At 42.1% G+C, this 17,375-nt stretch overlaps 1 protein-coding gene across 7 annotated transcripts in view; it reads right to left on the bottom strand.

The window, feature by feature from the left end:
* The window catches only part of DYNC1I1 (dynein cytoplasmic 1 intermediate chain 1), a 189,551-nt gene extending 172,606 nt beyond the window's left edge, over positions 1 to 16,945 (bottom strand). For 3 of the 7 annotated variants that reach the window (XM_085050770.1, XM_085050774.1, XM_085050772.1), the window contains exon 1: positions 16,372 to 16,945. The gene's annotated coding sequence lies outside the window, so the exon portion shown is untranslated. The remainder of the gene's footprint in view (positions 1 to 16,371) is intronic. The other 4 variants (XM_085050776.1, XM_085050775.1, XM_085050773.1 and 1 more) reach the window with 2 other exon arrangements.
* Positions 16,946 to 17,375: the final 430 nt, after the last annotated feature.

Below are 17,375 nucleotides of genomic sequence, written 5' to 3'. Positions count from 1 at the left end.
GTACCAGAATGAGATCTGCCCCGAACAGCCCAATATTTCTTAGACAAGCAACAATTTTACTTGCAAAAAATGGAAATGGAAGAGCTTTTGCTTCTGCAGGTGCCTTGCATGGCTGCCAGGTAGGATCCCCCATTCCACTGACACAGTCCCACAAAGACCATCAGCACAGTCTCAGTATCCTTCTCCCATTCACCCCTCCAGACAGCACTCTCACCAAGCCATGAGCTATTCTGCACAGGAATCTTCTCCAACTTTTCCAGGGAAAGCTGGGCCATTCCCCCCAGAAGCTGCAGAGAATGCACTAAACCAGGCAACCCAGGAAATATAAGTTTCTCTTTAATGGAAGCAGCGCATTGTTCTGCCAACAGTCTTGTGTTTAGACCATCCTTCCGAGAGGAAGGAGACATGCCTAACACTCCTGGATTTGATTCCAACCACACAAACTTGACAAAAGCATTTCTTCTGAGATACTGAAAGACCTCATCCACCATTGAAACCCATTCCTCTTTAGGATGGCGATGGGAAGCCACAAACACTCTTTGTCATTTATATCTCTGTAAGCTTATGCTGATGTACATGAGTCTTGAAAATCAAGGGTAAAGAAATAAAAAGTCATACTACACAGATATAGAGCCAGATCTTTAAAGAAGATATGATACCAATCTTTTTCTACAGTTTTAAAACCCCACCAGTGTTGCACAAATCCGTAACCTAAGTCACAGATTATTTATTTGTTTTCTAACATCATAATCATTATGAACTGTAATCGGTATTAATACTGATTTTCTTATTAGGACTTTGTTTCAAAGACAGTTCTGACTAATATAGACATTCATGAAAAGAGTTAACTGTGTCATTCCTGCTCACACATCACCGACCATATCCACTGCTGCAACTCAAAATCAATCAGATCAATGGCAGTGCCATATATACGCAATGGAAGTCTATTGTTCACTTGACGCATGGGGAATTTGAATGTCAACTCTCCATTAATATAATGAGAACTCTACTCACATTACTGCCTGGGTAGGGGGATGACCAGAGAGCAAAATTATATGCTAAAAATTACATGGCACTTCCACCCATCCTGAGTTTCTCTGCAGTCATCAGCTTCCTCTTCAAAATAACAAAAGCATAGATAGCCCATGACATAGAGAATATTGCCAACAAAACATCACCTGCACATTAAGTGTAATCTTGGCTCCAAATGCTTTGTTGTCTTTGCAAGCATTTTCCTTTAAGGAAACAACAGAGCAACATTTGGAATCAGGCAAGGAAACCATTTAATGAAAAGGACAGGCACAGGAGCAGCTCAAACTCCAGCTCATGCTGTCACAGATTCTGCATTTCAGCAGAGCTGCCCATGCTGCCAAGGCCAGGGGACTCGGTTTAATCCACAACAGCTGACAGCAAATGGTATAGCTAGGAAGGACATTCAGCTGCCAACAAAGGGGACCACTGGATACACTGGCTGCATGTGGAGGACCACCATTTCTTTATTCCTCCACCACTCTCATCCTATTCAAACAATACTGCTATCAACTGGAGAAAATCAAAACTGTCAGAAAAAAAAATTGCATTTGATATCAAGAGAACTAAGCAGTAACACTTTAAAAAACATTAATCTGTGTGATCAGTTGACGTCAGTGAGCTATTTTTCAGATGAGAAATGCCCAGAAAAGAAAACAAGCTTTATAATGGCAGTGCAGGTAGTGTTTTGCCCACCAATCTGTTCAGGACTTCTGTGTCTCTCTTAGACATGGTTGAAATCCCATTTGAAGTCATTTTCCTAATCTGTTGCACACATTTGAATTCTGATTATGAAGTTACCCCTCAGAGCCCTTTGGACTAGATAGTTTTTGCATCCTTTTAGTTCTGCAGTTTGGCAACAGAGAGAGAGCTCCCGTTTCTATGCAAAAAATATGCTAATGCATTTTAAGCCTCCTGACAGAAACCCTGAGGGTTTGGCATCCCTTTCAAGCTGTTTGTCAGACATCAATGAATGGCTTTCTAAAAATTCATTCCCTTAATGTCAGGGAAGCTAACTAGCTTTCCCCCAGATTTGAGCGTCAATGGTTTAGTGTCTGGCCCCTTCTTTACAATGCTCCAGTCAGGGTGATCAAATCCTATTATAACTTTGCTCTGTTTTTAACAAAATAGATCTTACATACAACAAAGATGATGTATTAAATTTCCTTCAAAGAATGATGCCAGAGCTCAGTTATATACTTTCATCCTGCATATATTATAGTCATGCCTAAGCCCCCCAGACAGCTTACCACCCTGAAAACTGGCTGTTTACAATTTTAGCACAAATTAAACACCAAGGGTATGTAACCACCTTTCTCAGATGCCAGCAAGCCGGTAGCAAGCAAGGAAGCAAGTGTACTTATCATTCTGCTTGGCATTAACCATGGAGTCAACACCGTTCATTACTGGGAGCAAATTCCTAATAATTGCCATTCTGAGTGCCAGAAGGAATGCCACACCAAGAGAGATAAAGGCAATCAGTAAAAAATATTTACTTTTTACATTCTCAGAATGTAAAATGTGGTGCAGAATGACATCCCAAGGCTTATGAATTACCTAATCTCTCAGTGGGAGAACGCACTGGTCTGAGAGAATCACTGAGGAGCACATTTTGTGCTGAAGCAGTTAAATTCCCTGTGTGGGAGAAGGAACACATAGGAACAAACACACTGAAAGTTGAATTAAGTGTAGAAATAATTTTCATTGCAGGGCAACAGCCTGGGGCTCCTCTCTTCAAGGGATATGCATAATCTTAGATCAATTTTTATTTGCTTGGCCCAGTTTATTGTCATGGTTTTAAAAGGCGAGGGAGAGTCCTCCTGCTCCAGGAGAGCTTACTTACATGCTAGCACAGGTTCTTGTGATGTACCAGGGCCCTGCAGAGAGAGAACCCACCTGAAGTCCCAATGCTCAGAGAAAATTCTCCTTCCTTTGAGATACTGACGAAAGGAGCTGACTCCTCATGGCATGACTTCTAATGAAACACTGTGCTCTATTTCAAGATGTCTGTTTTCCCCACATGCAGATTCCTGTCTTAGGCTTGGAAATAGTCAATTCCACTTACACACTAGATCCAGGATGGCAGCTACCCAGGCCTGTGCAAATGCAGCGCTGGCTTCTGAGGACTGTTTTCTGGAACTTCACTAGCTACTGGCTTAGCTCACAGCATCTTGGATGCCCACAAAGTACATGCAGAGCTATCCCTACCATCAATATAGGTAAAATCAAAAGTGTCTGGGTATCCTAAGATGTGATTCCACTTTTCTTAAAGTGGATGTTTAAAAGCAGCTAAGATTAAGCATGCCCCAAAGTCACCAGTTCCTCTCTAATGATCATAAAGGACCCTGGGTGATCTACATTAAGTTATAGAAATTTCCATTGTAAATATCTCAGACAGGGTGAGAAGAATCCTGTCCTTAATATGCTCCCAGCAGTTCCTTTTAGCTTGTCAGTGTATGAAACAAGGTATTTAAAAGACCGTTTATACAAATCTTGAAATAATAATGATGTTTTTCACAAACTCCTCTGCTGTACAGAACAAATGCCAAACTACTTCACTAAGCCCATCCCACAGGTAGAGACATCTCACAACCATTTCATTTGTGGCAGCAGTAAGAATATAAACATTCAAGCAACAGCATTTTGTCCTCAGCTGGACTAAAAGTCATGCAAGTACTTTTACAGGTACAAGCCAGTTTTATTAAAGTTTTAGAAACTACAAGGTCTTTATCAATGATCAATATCACAATATTTGAGCAGATATTTTAAAAAAGAATTCATATGAGCACTTAACAGCAGAAACAGTCACAGGTATCTAAAAAGGTTTACTTGAATTTCCAATAAATTGATTATTTGTTTTTATTAAATTTATTACCAATAAATTGATACTTGTTAGAGTAATAAAACCAGAACAGGTACAAAGAGTTGCAAGAAGTGTATGTATGTTGGACTAACTATAGGAAAAAATAAGCTCAAAATGTCCAATGTTTGACTGATAAAATAAAAAGACAATTATAACAGTGTGTACTTTTCAAATAGAAAAAGTAAACAACATATCAAAGTAAACAAGATCTCCCTTCTCTTCAAGCCTGTTCTTTATATTTCCTAGAATAGCATCTTTTCTGCATGCTTTCACCAAGCCATCTAAAAAGAAACCTAAGTTTCCAAATCTGGTAGGATATAAAAAAAGCCTACAATTTTTGCTGGTTTTTAGTTTTGCGAGATTTTTACATGCTGCTCATTCAGTAGGCTGCACTAGAGTAGAAATTTTCCAGAAGGAGTAGAAATTTTACTCTTCATGATCCTCAAGGTCTTTCCCATTTTCTGACTTCCTATGTTGTCCTTTTTGTTATTATCTCCATTGCAATTACCAAAGGGGTTCATTAAATACTGCTACATATGGCCTATATAACTAATTATAAATAATTGATTCATTAATATACTTCTCTAAAATAAATAGGCAGCATCTAGTATTTATAGATGCTGTACATATATTATTCATATCCCTTCATAAAGAGCCAGTTACTCGAATCCAAAACTGCAAAATGTCTTTCCTGTGAAATGCAAAGGATTTTGCACAATAAAATATATAACTTGGTGATTTTGGTTTTAAAGAATGGGTTTATAGAGTGGGAGTACTAGTACTATTGAAACTCTCACATATGAAGTGTTCCACTGGAAAAAAAATTATTCATTTCTATAATGTACTATATTTATCTCTACTTGGTGCAAATGAGCATCTTTCCTAGAGCTAGGAATATTTTATATTTTTACAATTGAAAAAAAAATCCCATGAGATCTTCCTATGACTTTTACAACTGTAAAGTGTGCATGCCAAGTATGAAATTGTACAAAGCAGATAAACATCTTTGGTCTGCAAGAAACAAGAGGGAGTTGCTACCCTCATACAAATGCATCCTAATACATCGCATTCATTTGAAAATAATGTTTGAAACACACTTCAAATGGGCAAGAGGAGCTAGAATCATCTCAACAGCAATTTTTAAATAAACATGAGTGCCTCTTTTCATCATGCATCAGAATTTGTACTTGACTTCAGTCAAATAACATAAATAATTTTGCTAAATGGGCATATCAATGTTTACGAGATCACAACAATGAGCAAATATTTGCAGCTGCAAAAACTTAGTAGTTGCAGTATTTAAAGGAATCTCCTGTGTGTTGAATTCAGGAAAACTCTAAGTAAAACTGAAGAGACTAAGTATTTTTTTCTACGTAACCTTGAGGCAAAATAGTCAGGCTTTTTACATTGCATCTGTGTATTTATCTAAAAATAAAAATGGTTGTCGAGTGTTAGATTTCAGGGAATGTACCATTTTTATCCTTCAGCTTCTGAACATTTCTTGCAGATGGGCAAAGGTCTTGTACTTTGTTCTGTAAAGGTTTACAAATCACAAGCATCCAGAGATTTGGTTCTGTGCTTTCTCCTGGTTGCTATGCAACAGGTCAGCACATCCTATTTATGTTGATGCTGACAGGGTATAAGATATGTACCCACAGCCGCTCAATTACACATCCTTTACAATCTATTACCATTTAATCTTTTCACTCATGTTCTTCCATAATGGCCCAATTACAAAATTAATTCATTTTCATCAGAATTGTAGGGTCCCCAAAAGCAGCATATGAGCAGAGCTCTACTATTGCCCATTCTTCCAGCACCAAGAGTAGTATCAATGAAGCAAGACCTTCTTGTCATCCCATTCTCTCATGCCCCTTTAGTCTCTTAAATTTACCATGATCTTTTCAATTCCAACAAATATAGTGCCATGGAAGAGCCATCAATGTTGAAAGGAGGAAGCTGCTGGTAACAATTCACTGGAGATGCGCAAGAAACAGACAACATCCCAGCAAGGAGTAGAATGAACTCAAGGACTACATACCAAACATGTCACTCTGGCAAAACTGCTGCACGTCTCACACCAAATATGCTCCCTTTATACTGAGTTCCACAGAACCCACTGTATGTATCACCTCAAAGAAAACTGGATTTTAAATAGGTCTTTTCAAGTGTCTTGGATTTTCCCTCAAAGAGCATTAATGAACACAGTTAAAACTGCACAATGAGCTCAGACGTGCTGCTGCAAGATGGTCCTCAACAATGCAGCAGCCAATACTGATTTGTACTTCCTGGGAATGTGACTCAGGAATTGTGCCCCAATTACAAAAAGCAGATGTTTTTAAAAAAACAACCACTTGAATGCTTGACAACACTTAAATCTTGTAGAATAGAAGATTCCTAAGCATTCTCGGTCCCTTCCCTCTCTATCAGTTTCTCTCTCTGTTACCTTTTACTGTTTGGCTGCAGTAAGGTGCAGGGCTCTATATGTGGCTCTGTATATGACTGGGAACTGACTTACAAAAATTCCAAATCTTTGTGACTCTACATTCTCCACACATTAACTGGTCTTTCTCATTGCACTGTTATTTTCTGTGAATTTCCCAGCTTGCTTCAGAGAGGAACTAGAGGACGAGCAGATCGAGAGCAGCCCTGTGAGAAGGACTTTGTGGTGCTGGTGGAGGAGAGGCTGGATGTGACCCAGCCATGTGCACTCACAGCCCACAGAGCCAAACGTGTCCTAGGCTGCATCCAAAGCAGTGTGGGCAGCAGGGATGGGTAGGAGATTCTGCCCCTCTGCTCTGCTTTGCTCTATTCTGGTGAGATCCCACCTTGGGTACTGTATCCAGCTCTGGGATCCCCAGCACAGGAAGGATAGGGACCTGTTGGAGCAAGTCCACAGGAGGCCACTAAGCTGATTAGAGAGATGGAGTACATCTCCTGAGAAGAAAGGCTGAGAGAATTGTATTTTTTCAGCCTGGAAAAGAGAGGGCTTTGGGGTGACCTAATTTCCAGTACCTGAAAGGAGCCTACAAGAAAGAGGGAAAGAGGCTTTTTATAACAGCATGAAGTGACAGGAAAAGGGGAAAGGCCTTCAAACTGAAAAAGAGTAAGTTTAGATTGGATATTGGGGGAAAAAATATTGTGAGAGTGGTGAGGCACTGGAACAGGTTGCCCAGAGAAGCTGTGGATGCACCACCCCTGGAAGTGTTTAAAGGTCAGGCTGGATGGAGCTCTGTGTGAAAGGTGTCTCTGTCCACTGCAGGGGGGTTTGAATTAGATAATCTCAAAGATCCCTTTCAACCCCAGCTATTCTATGATTCTATGACCTAGAAGGATAATTTAAAAATGTTTTCTGACATTAAAAGACAACCAAATGCAAGCTGTAAATTGGTAAGATTTTAGAGATGGATAATGTGAGAGAGGTAACAATCTCAAGCTGCAGGTCACTTATCTAGAAAAATAAGAGTCTTGTATTCCATGTTTTTGATTTCAATTTCTTTTGTATTTATCTCATACAAGGCTCAGATGCCAATGATATCTGCTGCTATCATTGATATGACCACTTCTTCAAAACCTATATAAAATATCGTGTTCATCATAATAGTACCAAAGTGCCTCCCAGGGGTAAAATTAATGACTTGCTAAAACCTAACATAGAATTTTGCTTCAAGATGTCTGCTAGTCTCTCCTGAAGTGGAACAAAGACTCATTTTCTCCATCCTGAAAAGATTTCAGACATTAAAACATGTACTTTCACTCCTTATGGGGGGTAAAACTGACCCCTCTGCCCTTTCCACCCTCCTCCTAAGATAACCCTGGTGGTACATGGCCAGCAAAGTGATACTTAAAGCCATTTACCCAAGCCCGAAAAATGCATGCTCTAGTGCCTGCTTCTTAACCCAGTTATGACAACTGCCAGAGAGACGTCAAAGAACAAGCTATGCTGCCATCACACAGGTTTTGCTGGAAGACCCACCCAGATATCATTTCTTTCTTTATAACAAAATATGCTTTGCTCTGCTGCTCATGTCTGTAAGGATATAACTAGGTTAAAAATATTACACATTCATTTCATCTCTGAAGTCAAGACAGCTATAGATTTAAAAAGCAGGGAAGAGCCCTGGCTGTAAGAAATATATAGCAAGTTCTCAAAAAGTAGAATAAACAACACTACCATTCCCTTTGTACTACCCAGGGCTTATCTGGCTGTACTAACAAAGCAAGAAGAATGCTCTGAGCCTGCCTTAGCAATTCATCCCTGCTGATCGACAGAAGAGAAAAAAGATATGTCCAGATAACAAAGCAAGATGATAAATGCAGATGTCTAACAGCATAATTTAAAGGACATCTTCAAAGAATTTGAATATGAGAGAGGACTAAGAACCAAAAAGTCTGTGTCTTCCATTTATCTTTTCTATGGTTAAAGCATTCCACCCAAATGGGAGAAACATGTTTTGGGGTTTGTTTGTTTGTTTGCTTGTGGTTTGTTTTGGGGTTTTGGGGGAAAGTTGGACTTTTTTTGTCTTGAGAAGACTGAAACTCATATTCCTAGGGTGACTGTTGGCTAATGGGTGAGAAGGACTGGAGGAATGGAGATTGCATTCTTAACCATTGAAGCTATTTTCTATTAATTTCTTTTCTGCAAAGATTCATTGGACCGTAAGAAGCAGATGCAAGAGAGCAAACATTAATCCCTAACAGAGGCCCCTGGGTTCTACTCTTTGTTTCAGGGTTAGTTTATGTTATACACAGTAACTGTTTAGTTTATAATACAATGCTGTATTTAGCATCAGGAGTCAAAGACTCGTCCTTCTTTCTGTGTTTGAAGCAAGGTGCTGAGGAGTCCTCTCTCTTTCTCCCACATGCTCTGCTGCACCCAAAGAAACTTTAATTAGATTTATGTGGAGCAGCTTCAGTGGGAAAGACTGGGAAGGTACCTACTGCAGAGGATGCATAAGTTGCTGGTCAGAGCACAGATGAAGGTAAATATCTTTTTAAGCAAAGGTAAACATTACCTGAGACTCCTTTATTTTAGATGAGTCCCATTAAAAGAAGGGTGCACGAAAAGCTGGAGCAGATGCTGTCAGCTGCAGCTCAGCATGGAGCACACAGTCTGGCAGATGGGCTCAAGGAATGTCAACTAGATGGAGCAGCCTGGGAGAGACAGAGAGCAGACACCTGGGCTGTTGAGTCTGGGGGTTCAAGGGTAAAAATACATCAGAAAAGGGAAAAAAAGGTGAAAAAGTGAGTTTTTAGAGACTGCCTGTGCTTCAAGAGCTAGGTGACAGCCAAGCTGATTCTTGAGGATTGCAATTTTTGTTTCTGTTTCTACACCATTTTGTCAGTTTAGATGCAGCTGAGCTTCCCAGGTGCCATAAGAACTTCCAGTTTGGGGAAGTATGCATCTCAGGTTTAAGATGTGGGCATGCTCTGCACTGAAGCATGGCCTCCTACAAATGCAAGGCTGCCCATGAGCTCTCCTCTCCCACACACACATCTCTCTTAAATGCCCTGGCTTCCAGAGGAGAAACTTGGCAAATGGGCTGACAGAGAGCAAAAGCAAACAGTCAAAATGGTGGGGCAATCACATCCCTGGAGCACACCACAGGACTCCTCCAGCAGCAAGCCTCAGTGCATGGTCCACTACACCAGCACCTTGACTCCAGAATTTGAGACCAAGACATTAACTAGAAACCAACAGTTCTCTTCGAATGAGGAACATGACATAGATAGTTTTGGAAAATACATCAATATTTACTGGTGGCTTTCAACATACTGGACCACAGAAGGTCCACAAGGCAATCAGAAATGGTCCATGTCTGGTTTTCAGCCAGATCAAACTGTTAAATGTATCGGCTTACTGGTTTAAACAGGCAGTCTTGAGGATTAAGAGCAGAACATAGTTTACAAAGTCTACAAATCTTTGCAGTATCACAATAGAGAAGCCAGGAGTAATTGGGTAATAGTTAATCCTATAGCAAAAACGGACATTATGTGACATGAGAAAGTACAGCAGTCTTATTGCTTTATATATAGATAGATAGATAGATACAGTACTTCAAGAAAAATAACAGAAAACATGAGAGCTCAATGACTTTAATTATCCTTACCCCTAATTAATCACTTAGTTTACTGAGATCAGAAACTTTCTGGGGAAAAACTTAATTAAACTTTACAGAATGAACACTGAGGAGGCGTGATCTTCATTTAAAGACTTCAAAATCAATACTAGTATTGACTAACACTACTGCTGCATTTTATTATAATTTTGTTCAAAAAGACTCATATGTTTGTCAGTGTGGAAGTCTAGAGGTTTTTTCTTCCCTGTCCCCTGGGTCATTGATAAGTAAACAATAAAACGTGGTAAATGTTATGTACATAAAGGCTGCTGGAAAAGGCATGGACAACACCAGTAGCAAGGCTGCAACATGGATTCTTTTCCATCTTAGCCCCTTACAGAGAATATAATTTATTGTCATTTTTGAGTTCTACACTTTAAACATATAAGGGAAATCCTAAAGCTCTTTCATTTATAATTTTTACACAAAGTACTGAATTATGACAAGATATTTTAATATATTTTCAGAAGCCCTTAAAGGCTGAGAAACTAGGCTTTCCTGCATTTTCTTGCTATTCAACTTCCTGTGAAAAAGAAAATATTGTGGGAAATAAAGGGACAGTTTTCCCACGGGCTCTTTCAGTACAAAGAGAGAATGGCATCACTGTTTTTTTTTATTTTTGTCTCCAGTACAATACCCTCCTATCCCATCAGCACAATTTTTGTTGTATTATTATTACTACTGTGGAGATAGTGAAAGGCAAGAATACAACACTCACAGGCTCTGCCAAGTGCAGCAGATTATGTACATGAATAGCTAACTGCACACTAGGGGGTATGATTTAGGTCAAATTTCTTGTTTCATTCCAAAAGGTTATAGATTTTTAAGCCATTCATTGTTTAGTGCACCACACAGTTTACAGTCATAAGTGCATATAACCTGAACTATCTTTTGTCTGTTTTTTGCAGAAGTAATTTGTGTTCCTAGGTAGTGAAGACTGGCAGAAGTTGATGGTCTGTAACAAAGAACTATAAGTGTGTGACAAAGCTTTATGAGCAGTTAGAGCTAAAAAGGACAAAGAATTAATTCATTTAGGTGCAAGATAAGTTCTGAAATACTTCAGAATTATGATACAAACCACCTTCTGGTTCAGCAATTGCTCAAAATGTAACTAGAAACAAACTGATGAAAGAAACAACAATGTCATATGACTTTGAATAGTGAGATTAACAAAAACGGCAAATCTTTTATATTATTTAAAGAGAAGATAAACATGTATTATGAAACAAGTCATGTGAGTTTAGATAGTCCCCCAACTTTGTGCTTTGAGAATCTGAGAAGAAATTCTTTTAAATGCTCAGTGTCAGCGGAACAGTCATTAAACCAGGACAGACAGGTTCAAATATAAGGAAATATTATAAACAGTCTGGGTTGGTTTGGTAGTTTTTTCCTGTAACCCTGTTTTATTAAATATTTTAATTTCTGGAAATATACAACAGCAATCATGAAATGTCTTTGCCCCAATTACCAAGTGACCTGGTAACCACTCTGATCCTAACAGTGGTGCCTAATGTGCAAAGCACGAAACAAGGGCATGCTTTGAATAGTAGGGATTTAATACGGTTGTCTATGCCCTTTAAAAGCTAAGATCTGTGTTAATGGATACAAAACAAAAGGGATGAATAGTTTAAGGCAAGAGAAATCCATATTTTCCCTGCATGTGGTCTAAGGCCTACAGTGATTAACTTTCAATACTAACACAGCATACTTTCAGTACTAACATACCATAGCTTCAATACTAACATAGGACAGCTTTTTTTGCCAAATTCAGCCTGAAAATACTAGAATCAAGGAAGGCTTGATATAAAGTGATATAGATAGACAAGAAATATATCTTCCATTATACTTATTTGTATTTAATCATACTAGTCAGTTTTGTGTCTTTGCCTTAGTACAAGTCTCCATTGTTTCAACACAAAACACACTGCATCTTTTTGCTGGGCTGAAGTGAAAAATTAATAACTGAGGAGCAGGATTTGGAATTATTTGTACCACACCACAGATGGAGGGAGAAAAGAACAAGATAAAAAATAATTTATCTTCTAGGGAGATAAAGGGAAGGCCAGAAAGAAGGAAATGTAGTGTTAAGACTAATATTGAAGAAAAAAGAAAAGGGTAAGCCTGAAAGAACGGCAGCAAGAGGGAAAGGAAATGTGAAGAAAAGATATCAATGTAAACAAAAAGTTATGTCCTTAAAAGATTCCCTTTGTAATTGTTTTCTGCTGAGTGGAAATAAATGAGCCTTCTCCTTTTATCAAATTATGCATTAATTATTCTAAGGCCAAGCAGGGACAGTCAGCCAGCACCTGGGGAACACACAGGGTAGATCTGCACTGCTCCAGAAGCCTTCCCAGGAGGTCTTTTCCTCAGGCTGATGTAGCTTGTCTCTCCAGATCAGGTAAGCTGATTCACATACATGGGAGCAGTGTTAAATACAAAACATGTACTTTTACTCTAAGATTAAGATCCAAGAACCACAAAAGACATCTAAGCAGATATTATTCACCAAGTAACACAAGTATCTGCACACAGGTCAATGCAGCAGTTACGCAGGGACTCATCCAAACTGTTAAGTCAATGCAAAGACTCTCATTTCCTTCAATAGAGTTTGGAGAAGTATTGTGGCTTTCAAATAGTGATGGCAGCTGGCTTCTGCCATCACTCTAGAGGCTAGGTTTACCACCAGAGAAGTCAGAGAGAAACTCCTATTACTGTCAGCAGTGATAGGGCTGAGACCTCTGTCCTTAAATTTGAGGATGGAGTTACAGAGTGCAGCTCAAAAAAGGAAGAAAGTGACACTCCTGCTCCATGCCTTCTCCATGTTGCACTGCACTCACAGATACTCATTAGAATGCTTTTGTCTCAAAAGGGAAAACAAAAAGTACTGAAGAAGCACAGTAGAAAAAAAAGAAGGGGTATAGTTTTAACGTCAGGAGGAGCTGGTCACCTGTCACAGATGATCAGAGGTGTCTTGTATCTGTAAGACCTAGTGGCTCACACATTAATCTGCTTCACAGTTTCCTGCAGCTCCTGCCATCTGCCTGGAAGTAGCCATTTTCCCAGAAAAGTTGGCAAGATGATGCCATGTAAAATAAATAGTATTGGGAGAACAAGTTCATGTATACTGCCTTATTTTGAGTGCTTGCAGATGGCCAAGAGAACAACAGCTCCCAATGTCAACTCTAACTAAAAAGGGCTAGCACAGCTTTAGATGGATTATTACCAAACAGCAAAAGGGACATATTGCATCTATCTGAGATTTAGACTGAGTCACGGTATCCTTGTTAAGCAGTACCATTCCTACTTTACCTTTTCTGCCTGCTTACAAACAGCTGAGGGGAAGACCATTCAAGCTCTCATCTGGAAAGCAAGACCCCATATGGACACATAAATATGTACTCACCTGTAGGACTTGTGTTGCTCTGATGAACAGAAATAAGTTGCACTGGCAAAAGCACAGTTTTATTAACACAAGTTGCATCTGTACTAAGGGCACTTTGCCAGCATATTCCTCAGTATTTCGGCTGGAAAATGTCCCTTTAAAACACAGATTACATCTAAAGTCATTATGGTTTATTTCATTTAATGCTTTGAAAACAAAAATCTGAAAGTATCAGGTGAGTATTGCACTAAGAGGTCATTAAGTCTGACTATGGCTGCAGAAAGCCTAAGACCTTATCTCAGCAGCTATGAATTACCCCATGCACCTCAGTGAGGATTCCAGTGTTATCTCCCTCCAACTCTTCTGAAAATTAAAGCCCATGGATAGGACAAGCAGGATCATTCTGTTAACACCCCACCATTACTTCCAAAGAGCAACTCAGCTAGGCTCTAGGTGTGGGTAACTCTGAAAGATTCCTAATTACTACTTTTGCTGCTGGTCAAACCAAGCCAAAGAAGCTCAACAGGGCACTCGAGGAATAGCCCTGGTTAATAAGCCTGAGCAGTCCCAGAGAGTGACAATGAATGTGTTTTAAATCTGTAAGAAAAAGTTAAGAGTGAGGTGCTGAAAGATACCACACGATTACCTGAATCACTGGCAGGAGTAAGTGAAGCATTGAATAACAACATTGCCTTCCTATATCCTTATGTTTTTTTCTATTTTGATCCCTTATCTTTTTCCCTTCCAGCCCATTTCACATCATTGTCCAATATCCTGCAATAGTGGGACCTCTAACACAACCCAGTGCATCCAACTCCATCTAGTATTCCCCCCTCTCTCTTCCTGCAGGCTGGAAAACAGATGGCGCCAAGGAATGCATCTTGAAACCTGTCTTACAGAAGAAAAGAAGACCAAGAGACTTGATCTATTCATTTATTTAAAAATAAGGCAGGTAAGTTCTTGCTGCATCATTTCGAGTACCTACACTGCAGACAGCTGCTAAAGCAAGGCTTTTATCTACGAGAGGCATAACAGGAACCAGAAACCTGAAGCTGGAAAAACACACTGGCAAACAAATGCATTTCAATAATAAAAAAAATAGCATAATTTCAATGCTGAAAGACACCACAAAAGAAGGCAGCTCACTGCCCTTCCTTCTATAGAAAGAACTGGAAGGTCAGCTTCTTAATTTAAGATCTGCAGGGTATGAAAGAATATTTCCCAGCATTGAGTAGCCAGATTTCCAAACTTCCAATAATCACTGCAGGTGTAGGGTGTGGTTTATTCCTGTTCCTTTAAAGATTCCTCTCTTAAACTGTGGATAAGGCAGCACTACAGTTAAAGCATTTTTATGGTAGACGAATTTGAGGCAGAGGTGCTTAAGCTCAGAAAAATCTAGCTAATCCAACTCTAAACAATCTCTTGGATCTCCATATACCTGGCCCTCAAAAGTCTCACTTATCAAGGAAGATGATGGCAAATCCCAATCTTCAAAATAGTCCATTCACAAAGAAGATACAGAAGGGAAAACACATTTTGCATTTTCAGGGACTATAAATGGATGATTTTGGGAAAAGAAAATAGAGGATGGTTATCAGAGGGAGCACTCCCATGGGGAGAAGACCTGGATACAGCCCCAAAGTTTGTGTTGAATAAACCTATTCTTGCAGAAAAATGCTACAGAGAAATAATAAAAGGAATTTTATCTGCCTTCACTAAATGTGGAGAATGTTACTAGATATGCCATCTCAAATGAAAATAAAAACCAAAAAAAGAGCTTAAAAGAATCAGAATAGCAAACATGTAACTTTTCCCCATTAACTTAGCAAGAATAAATGAGGCACTTCAACAAAGGACATTGGTAGTTACAGAAATTAAATTCCCTAATTACCCTGATAACACCATCTATCAGGATATAGGCAGTCCTGGGACTTGGATTTCCATTCTGAAACAGGTTTTGCAGTCCTGTGCTTCATAATATTCAGAGCAATTTCTGATGTAATTTAATGTCCCCATGCAGAAGCGATGCACTGACAAAACTGTGTATGTCAGGATAAATTGCCAGGTGCAAGTGCCAAAGTCATATGCCAACTTCATGTCAGGTTCTTGCATCTCATCCCCTCTATACCAGGAGGTTAGATTGCTTGATCTGCCAAGAATCCTTATTTTATATCATTTATAGCTGAAGTCTGTACCTTCCGTCAATGGCGATATTGACAGAAAACCAAACTTCGTTTGCCCCGCAAAATGGGGGCTTTGTCTAGGAAATCTGGGGCCTTATGTTCTCTGCTGACCATGGGGGATTCCCAGGGTGACGTAACTGTAATAACATCCTTTTGAAAATCGATTTCAATGGACTACCAGTGAAAAAAGGCCTCTGGCTGACTCCCACCTTCTCTCACCCTTTTAGGGAATTACCTTAGGAAGAGGAAAAGATCTATTTACTGTCTGCTGTCGTCTTGGACTTGAGTAAACCCACTACCGCTCCCGCCGTGCAAAGAATTATAGATAGAAAACTTTTACCACCCCCTTTTGCTCTAAGCCGTTCTGCGCTCAGGCAGCAGCCGGGAGCCTGCGGCCGTCACTGCTAGCCGGGGCCGAGAGGCGCCCCAGGAACCGGAGCGGGTGCCGAGGCCGGCGGGGCTCCTCATCGCAGCCCTCCCGCACACGAGCCGCCGGGCCGCCAAAGCCCACCCGCGGCGAGGGCCGGCCGGCTCCCGCTGCCAGCCGGGGATGCCCGCTCGCCCAGCCGGGGATACCGCTCGCCCAGCCGGGGATGCCCGCTCGCCCAGCCGGGGATACCGCTCGCCCAGCCGGGCCGCCTGCTCCAGGGCCGCACCAGGCTCCGCGGCCGCTGCGCATCCCGCAGAGCGACTCCCGCGCCGCTCCTCCGCCGCCAGCGCCCAAGGGCAGCCCCCGCTCGCCCCTCCGCCGCGGCCCCGCCGCTTCCCGGCCCCGCCGCCCCGCGGGTGCCTCACCTCCGCCGGCGCCCGCGAGATGCGGAGCGGCTCCCGGCACCGTGCAGCCCTCACCGAGCCCTCGCCGCCGGGGGAGCAGAAGGATGCCCCGCTGCCTGAAAGGCTGCTGCCAGCAGCTGCGCCCTGCCGCGCCGTGCCGAGCCGTACGGAGCTGAGCCGAGCCGAGCCGAGCCGAGCCGAGCCGAGCCGTGCCGCCTGCCGCTGCGGCAGGACCGCCGCCGCCGGCTGAATGTGCTGTCTCACGGTGGACAGGCTCCTCCCGAGAGCTGCTGCTGTCGCTTTCCTTCTCCCGCCTCCTCCTCCTCCTCCTCCCGCGCGTCCCCGGTAGCGACACCCCCGCCGTGCCGTGGGACCGGGGCGGGGCCGGGGGGCGCGGGCAGGTGGCGGCGGAGGGGCGGCTCGGTGTCCCCGCCCGGTCCCCAGCAACTCCGGCCTGAAGTGCGCTCGCTCGGCTCCTCCGTGCTCCCCTCGCTGTCACCCCCACAGCGGCGCAGAATTCGCCCCGGGAGCAGCCGAGCCGGAGCTGCGCGGCTGCCCGGCTGTGGGCACAACGCTGGCTTCACCGTCAGCCCCACGACAGCACATGCAGCATCCACCGCCACCTCCACGGCATCCCTGACACCATCCCATGGCAGCAGCCGTCAGCCCCAAGACAGCCGATGCAGCATTCCCGCCACCATCCTCAAGGCAGCAGCTGGCAGCCCCAGCTTAGCCGTCACCCTCTAAGCTGCCTGGGATATCCCCTCCATGCCAGCCTCCACATCACCCCCACGGCAGCCTGGCCATCAGCCCCGTAGCAGCCTGGCTAACTGTCATGAGGGCAGCAGGCTCCTGCTTAGTTCTGCCCCTTTCCAGGGAACAGGGAGAACTCCAGAACAGATGAACAAGACCAAGCTTTCATGGTTAAATAAGGACAAGACTGCCCAAAGGCAGAGGTTTTGGTTTGTCCCAGTCTCCTCACACCACTCATGTGGGGGCAGCTACCAGAAAGGAGGGCCAGACTT

This window comes from Lichenostomus cassidix, chromosome 2 (assembly GCF_008360975.1).
Source record: "Lichenostomus cassidix isolate B80296 chromosome 2, HeHo_3.0, whole genome shotgun sequence".
In the NCBI taxonomy this organism is placed as follows: Eukaryota; Metazoa; Chordata; class Aves; order Passeriformes; family Meliphagidae; genus Lichenostomus; species Lichenostomus cassidix.
The sequence above is the reverse complement of the archived record's forward strand: the minus strand, read 5'-3'. Positions and strand labels throughout refer to the sequence as shown.